This window comes from Heptranchias perlo, unplaced genomic scaffold (genome assembly GCF_035084215.1).
Source record: "Heptranchias perlo isolate sHepPer1 unplaced genomic scaffold, sHepPer1.hap1 HAP1_SCAFFOLD_76, whole genome shotgun sequence".
In the NCBI taxonomy this organism is placed as follows: domain Eukaryota; kingdom Metazoa; phylum Chordata; class Chondrichthyes; order Hexanchiformes; family Hexanchidae; genus Heptranchias; species Heptranchias perlo.
Window position 1 is genome coordinate 232,149 of NW_027139793.1, and position 11,098 is coordinate 243,246.

Sequence of the window (11,098 nt, forward strand, 5' to 3'; positions counted from 1 at the left end):
TCATATATACACACCCACAGTCCATATATAAACATCACACTCATATATACACACCCACAGTCCATATATAAACATCACACTCATATATACACACCCCAGTCCATATATAAACATCACACTCATATATACACACCCACAGTCCATATATAAACATCACACTCATATATACACACCCACAGTTCATATAAAAACATCACACTCATATATACACACCCACAGTCCATATATAAACATCATACTCATATAAACACACCCACAGTTCATATAAAAACATCACACTCATATATACACACCCACAGTCCATATATAAACATCACACTCATATATACACACCCACAGTCCATATATAAACATCACACACATATAGACACACCCACAGTCCATATATAAACATCACACTCATATATACACACCCCAGTCCATATATAAACATCACACTCATATATACACACCCACAGTTCATATATAAACATCATACTCATATAAACACACCCACAGTTCATATATAAACATCACACTCATATATACACACCCACAGTCCATATATAAACATCACACTCATATATACACACCCACAGTCCATATATAAACATCACACTCATATATACACACCCACAGTTCATATATAAACATCACGCTCATATATACACACCCACAGTCCATATATAAACATCACACTCATATATACACACCCCAGTCCATATATAAACATCACACTCATATATACACACCCACAGTCCATATATAAACATCACACTCATATATACACACCCCAGTCCATATATAAACATCACACTCATATATACACACCCACAGTTTATATATAAACATCACACTCACATATATGCACCCACAGTTCATATATAAACATCACACTCATATATACACACCCACAGTTAATATATAAACATCACACTCATATATGCACACCTACAGTCCATATATAAACATCGCACTCATATATACACACCCACAGTTCATAAATAAACATCAGACTCATATCTATGCACCCACAGTTCATATATAAACATCACACTCATATATACACACCCACAGTTAATATATCAACATCACACTCATATATACACACCCACAGTTCATATATAAACATCACACTCATATATATGCACCCACAGTTCATATATAAACTTCGCACTCATATATATGCACCCACAGTTCATATATAAACATCACACTCATATATATGCACCCACAGTTCATATATAAACATCACACTCATATATATGCACCCACAGTTCATATATAAACATCACACTCATATATATACACCCACAGTTAATATATAAACATCACACTCATATATACACACCCACAGTTCATATATAAACATCACACTCATATATACAGACCCACAGTTCATATATAAACATCACACTTATATTTTCCACCCACAGTTCATATATAAACATCACACTCATATATACACACCCACAGTCCATATATAAACATCACACTCATATATATACACCCACAGTTCATATATAAACATCTCACTCATATATACACACCCACAGTTCATATATAAACATCACACTCATATATACACACCCACAGTCCATATATAAACATCACACTGAAATATACACACCCCAGTTCATATTTAAAAATCACACTCATATATACACACCCACAGTTAATATATAAACATCACACTCATATATACACACCCACAGTCCATATATAAACATCACACTCATTTCTACACACCCACAGTTCATATATAAACATCACACTCATATATACACACCCACAGTCCATTTATAAACATCACACTCATATATACACACCCCAGTCCATATATAAACATCACACTCATATATACACACCCACAGTTCATATATAAACATCACACTCATATATACACACCCACAGTTCATATATAAACATCACACTCATATATACACTCCCCAGTCCATATATAAACATCACACTCATATATACACACCCACAGTTCATATATAAACATCACACTCATATATACACACCCAAAGTTCATATATAAACATCACACTCATATAAACACACCCACAGTTTATATGTAAACATCACACTCACATATATGCACCCACAGTTCATATGTAAACATCACACTCATATATACACACCCACTGTTAATATATAAACATCACACTCATATATACACACCCACAGTTCATATATAAACATCACACTCATATATACAAACCCACAGTCCATATATAAACATCACACTCATATATACACACCCACAGTTCATATATAAACATCACACTCATATATACAAACCCACAGTCCATATATAAACATCACACTCATATACACACACCCACAGTTAATATATAAACATCACACTCATATATACACACCCACAGTTCATATAAAAACATCACACTCATATATATGCACCCACAGTTCATATATAAACATCACACTCAGAGATACACACCCACAGTTAATATATAAACATCACACTCATATACACACACCCACAGTTAATATATAAACATCACACTCATCTATACACACCCACAGTCCAGATATAAACATCGCACTCATATATACACACCCACAGTTCATATATATACATCACACTCATATATACACACCCACAGTTCATATATAAACATCACACTCATATATACACACCCACAGTTCATATAAAAACATCACACTCATTTCTACACACCCACAGTTCATATATAAACATCACACTCATATATACACACCCACAGTTCATATATATACATCACACTCATATATACACACCCACAGTTCATATATAAACATCACACTCATATATACACACCCACAGTTCATATAAAAACATCACACTCATTTCTACACACCCACAGTTCATATATAAACATCACACTCATATATACACACCCACAGTTCATATAAAAACATCACACTCATATATACACACCCACAGTTCATATATAAACATCACACTCATATATACACACCCACAGTTCATATAAAAACATCACACTCATATATACACACCCACAGTTCATATAAAAACTTCACACTCATATATACACACCCACAGTTCATATATAAACATCACACTCATATATACACACCCACAGTTCATATAAAAACATCACACTCATATATACACACCCACAGTTCATATATAAACATCACACTCATATAAACACACCCACAGTTTATATGTAAACATCACACTCACATATATGCACCCACAGTTCATATGTAAACATCACACTCATATATACACACCCACTGTTAATATATAAACATCACACTCATATATACACACCCACAGTTCATATATAAACATCACACTCATATATACAAACCCACAGTCCATATATAAACATCACACTCATATATACACACCCACAGTTCATATATAAACATCACACTCATATATACAAACCCACAGTCCATATATAAACATCACACTCATATACACACACCCACAGTTAATATATAAACATCACACTCATATATACACACCCACAGTTCATATAAAAACATCACACTCATATATATGCACCCACAGTTCATATATAAACATCACACTCAGAGATACACACCCACAGTTAATATATAAACATCACACTCATATACACACACCCACAGTTAATATATAAACATCACACTCATCTATACACACCCACAGTCCAGATATAAACATCGCACTCATATATACACACCCACAGTTCATATATATACATCACACTCATATATACACACCCACAGTTCATATATAAACATCACACTCATATATACACACCCACAGTTCATATAAAAACATCACACTCATTTCTACACACCCACAGTTCATATATAAACATCACACTCATATATACACACCCACAGTTCATATATATACATCACACTCATATATACACACCCACAGTTCATATATAAACATCACACTCATATATACACACCCACAGTTCATATAAAAACATCACACTCATTTCTACACACCCACAGTTCATATATAAACATCACACTCATATATACACACCCACAGTTCATATAAAAACATCACACTCATATATACACACCCACAGTTCATATATAAACATCACACTCATATATACACACCCACAGTTCATATAAAAACATCACACTCATATATACACACCCACAGTTCATATAAAAACTTCACACTCATATATACACACCCACAGTTCATATATAAACATCACACTCATATATACACACCCACAGTTCATATAAAAACATCACACTCATATATACACACCCACAGTTCATATATAAACATCACACTCATATATACACACCCACAGTTAATATAAAAACATCACATTCATATATACACACCCACAGTTCATATATAAACATCACACTCATATATATGCACCCACAGTTCATATATGAACATCACACTCATATATATGCACCCACAGTTCATATATAAACATCGCACTCATATATACACACCCACAGTTAATATATAAACATCACACTCATGTATACACACCCACAGTCCACATATAAACATCTCACTCATGTATACACACCCACAGTTCATACATAAACATCACACTCATATAGACACAACCACAGTTCATATATAAATATCACACTCATATATACACACCCACAGTTCATATATAAACATCACACTCATATATACACACCCACAGTTCATATCTAAACATCACACTCATATATACACACCCACAGTTAATATATAAACATCACACTCATATATACACACCCACAGTCCATATATAAACATCACACTCATATATACACAGCCGCAGTCCATATATAAACATCACACTCATATATACACACCCACAGTCCATATATAAACATCACACTCATATATACACACCCACAGTTCATATATAAACCTCACACTAATATATACACACCCACAGTCCATATATAAACATCACACTCATATATACACACCCCAGTCCATATATAAACATCACACTCATATATACACACCCACAGTTCATATATAAACATCACACTCATATATACACACCCACAGTTCATATATAAACATCACACTCATATATACACACCCCAGTCCATATATAAACATCACACTCATATATACACACCCACAGTTCATATATAAACATCACACTCATATATACACACCCACAGTTCATATATAAACATCACACTCATATAAACACACCCACAGTTTATATATAAACATCACACTCACATATATGCACCCACAGTTCATATTTAAACATCACACTCATATATACACACCCACAGTTAATATATAAACATCACACTCATATATACACACCCACAGTTCATATATAAACATCACACTCATATATACACACCCACAGTTCATATATAAACATCACACTCATATATATACATCCACAGTTGATATATAAACATCACACTCATATATACACACCGACAGTCCATATATAAACATCACACTCATATATACACACCCACAGTTCATATATAAACATCACACTCATTTTTATAAACCCACAGTTCATATATAAACATCACACTCAGAGATACACACCCACAGTCCATATATAAACATCACACTCATATATACACACCCCAGTTCAAAGAAAATATCACACTCATATATATACACCCACAGTTCATATATAAAAATCACACTCATATATATACACCCACAGTTCATATATAAACATCACACTCATATATATACACCCACAGTTCATATATAAACATCTCACTCATATATACACACCCACAGTTCATATATAAACATCACACTCATATATACACACCCACAGTCCATATATTAACATCACACTGAAATATAAGAACCCCAGTTCATATATAAACATGACACTCATATATACACACCCACAGTCCATATATAAACATCACACTTATATATACACACCCACAGTTCATATATAAACATCACACTCATATATACACACCCACAGTTCATATATAAATATCTCACTCATATATACACACCCACAGTTCATATATAAACATCACACTCATATATACATAACCACAGTCCATATATAAACATCACACTGAAATATACACACCCCAGTTCATATGTAAACATCACACTCATATATACACACCCACAGTTAATATATAAACATCACACTCATATATACACACCCACAGTCCATATATAAACATCACACTCATATATACACACCCACAGTTCATATATAAACATCACACTCATATATACACACCCACAGTCCATATATAAACATCACACTCATATATACACACCCCAGTCCATATATAAACATCACACTCATATATACACACCCACAGTTCATATATAAACATCATACTCATATAAACACACCCACAGTTCATATAAAAACATCACACTCATATATACACACCCACAGTCCATATATAAACATCACACTCATATATACACACCCACAGTCCATATATAAACATCAAACTCATATATACACACCCACAGTTCATATATAAACATCATACTCATATAAACACACCCACAGTTCATATAAAAACATCACACTCATATATACACACCCACAGTCCATATATAAACATCACACTCATATATACACACCCACAGTCCATATATAAACATCACACTCATATATACACACCCACAGTCCATATATAAACATCACACTCATATATACACACCCCAGTCCATATATAAACATCACACTCATATATACACACCCACAGTCCATATATAAACATCACACTCATATATACACACCCACAGTTCATATAAAAACATCACACTCATATATACACACCCACAGTCCATATATAAACATCATACTCATATAAACACACCCACAGTTCATATAAAAACATCACACTCATATATACACACCCACAGTCCATATATAAACATCACACTCATATATACACACCCACAGTCCATATATAAACATCACACTCATATAGACACACCCACAGTCCATATATAAACATCACCCTCATATATACACACCCCAGTCCATATATAAACATCACACTCATATATACACACCCACAGTTCATATATAAACATCATACTCATATAAACACACCCACAGTTCATATATAAACATCACACTCATATATACACACCCACAGTCCATATATAAACATCACACTCATATATACACACCCACAGTCCATATATAAACATCACACTCATATATACACACCCACAGTTCATATATAAACATCACACTCATATATACACACCCACAGTCCATATATAAACATCACACTCATATATACACACCCCAGTCCATATATAAACATCACACTCATATATACACACCCACAGTCCATATATAAACATCACACTCATATATACACACCCCAGTCCATATATAAACATCACACTCATATATACACACCCACAGTTTATATATAAACATCACACTCACATATATGCACCCACAGTTCATATATAAACATCACACTCATATATACACACCCACAGTTAATATATAAACATCACACTCATATATGCACACCCACAGTCCATATATAAACATCACACTCATATATACACACCCACAGTTCATAAATAAACATCAGACTCATATCTATGCACCCACAGTTCATATATAAACATCACACTCATATATACACACCCACAGTTAATATATCAACATCACACTCATATATACACACCCACAGTTCATATATAAACATCACACTCATATATATGCACCCACAGTTCATATATAAACTTCGCACTCATATATATGCACCCACAGTTCATATATAAACATCACACTCATATATATGCACCCACAGTTCATATATAAACATCACACTCATATATATGCACCCACAGTTCATATATAAACATCACACTCATATATACACACCCACAGTTAATATATAAACATCACACTCATATATACACACCCACAGTTCATATATAAACATCACACTCATATATACAGACCCACAGTTCATATATAAACATCACACTCATATTTTCCAACCACAGTTCATATATAAACATCACACTCATATATACACACCCACAGTCCATATATAAACATCACACTCATATATATACACCCACAGTTCATATATAAACATCTCACTCATATATACACACCCACAGTTCATATATAAACATCACACTCATATATACACACCCACAGTCCATATATAAACATCACACTGAAATATACACACCCTAGTTCATATGTAAAAATCACACTCATATATACACACCCACAGTTAATATATAAACATCACACTCATATATACACACCCACAGTCCATATATAAACATCACACTCATTTCTACACACCCACAGTTCATATATAAACATCACACTCATATATACACACCCACAGTCCATTTATAAACATCACACTCATATATACACACCCCAGTCCATATATAAACATCACACTCATATATACACACCCACAGTTCATATATAAACATCACACTCATATATACACACCCACAGTTCATATATAAACATCACACTCATATATACACTCCCCAGTCCATATATAAACATCACACTCATATATACACACCCACAGTTCATATATAAACATCACACTCATATATACACACCCACAGTTCATATATAAACATCACACTCATATAAACACACCCACAGTTTATATGTAAACATCACACTCACATATATGCACCCACAGTTCATATGTAAACATCACACTCATATATACACACCCACTGTTAATATATAAACATCACACTCATATATACACACCCACAGTTCATATATAAACATCACACTCATATATACAAACCCACAGTCCATATATAAACATCGCACTCATATATACACACCCACAGTTCATATATAAACATCACACTCATATATACACACCCACAGTTCATATGCAAACATCACACTCAGAGATACACACCCACATTTCATATATAAACATCACACTCATATATACACACCCACAGTTAATATATAAACATCACACTCATATATACACACCCACAGTTCATATAAAAACATCACACTCACATATATGCACCCACAGTTCATATATAAACATCACACTCAGAGATACACACCCACAGTTAATATATAAACATCACACTCATATACACACACCCACAGTTAATATATAAACATCACACTCATCTATACACACCCACAGTCCATATATAAACATCGCACTCATATATACACACCCACAGTTCATATATATACATCACACTCATATATACACACCCACAGTTCATATATAAACATCACACTCATATATACACACCCACAGTTCATATAAAAACATCACACTCATTTCTACACACCCACAGTTCATATATAAACATCACACTCATATATACACACCCACAGTTCATATAAAAACATCACACTCATATATACACACCCACAGTTCATATAAAAACATCACACTCATATATACACACCCACAGTTCATATAAAAACTTCACACTCATATATACACATCCACAGTTCATATATAAACATCACACTCATATATACACACCCACAGTTCATATAAAAACATCACACTCATATATACACACCCACAGTTCATATATAAACATCACACTCATATATACACACCCACAGTTAATATAAAAACATCACACTCATATATACACACCCACAGTTCATATATAAACATCACACTCATATATATGCACCCACAGTTCATATATAAACATCACACTCATATATATGCACCCACAGTTCATATATAAACATCGCACTCATATATACACACCCACAGTTAATATATAAACATCACACTCATGTATACACACCCACAGTCCACATATAAACATCTCACTCATGTATACACACCCACAGTTCATACATAAACATCACACTCATATAGACACAACCACAGTTCATATATAAATATCACACTCATATATACACACCCACAGTTCATATATAAACATCACACTCATATATACACACCCACAGTTCATATCTAAACATCACACTCATATATACACACCCACAGTTCATATATAAACATCACACTCATATATACACACCCACAGTCCATATATAAACATCACACTCATATATACACAGCCGCAGTCCATATATAAACATCACACTCATATATACACACCCACAGTCCATATATAAACATCACACTCATATATACACACCCACAGTTCATATATAAACCTCACACTAATATATACACACCCACAGTCCATATATAAACATCACACTCATATATACACACCCCAGTCCATATATAAACATCACACTCATATATACACACCCACAGTTCATATATAAACATCACACTCATATATACACACCCACAGTTCATATATAAACATCACACTCATATATACACACCCCAGTCCATATATAAACATCACACTCATATATACACACCCACAGTTCATATATAAACATCACACTCATATATACACACCCACAGTTCATATATAAACATCACACTCATATAAACACACCCACAGTTTATATATAAACATCACACTCACATATATGCACCCACAGTTCATATTTAAACATCACACTCATATATACACACCCACAGTTAATATATAAACATCACACTCATATATACACACCCACAGTTCATATATAAACATCACACTCATATATACAAACCCACAGTCCATATATAAACATCGCACTCATATATACACACCCACAGTTCATATATAAACATCACACTCATATATACACACCCACAGTTCATATGCAAACATCACACTCATATATACACACCCACATTTCATATATAAACATCACACTCAGAAATACACACCCACAGTTAATATATAAACATCACACTCATATATACACACCCACAGTTCATATAAAAACATCACACTCATATATGCACACCAACAGTTCATATATAAACATCACACTCATATATACACACCCACCGTTAATATATAAACATCACATTCATATACACACACCCACAGTTAATATATAAACATCACACTCATAAAAACACACCCACAGTTCATATAAAAACATCAGACTCATATATACACACCCACAGTTCATATATAAACATCACACTCGTATATACACACCCACAGTTCATATAAAAACATCACACTCATATATACACACCCACAGTTCATATATAAACATCACACTCA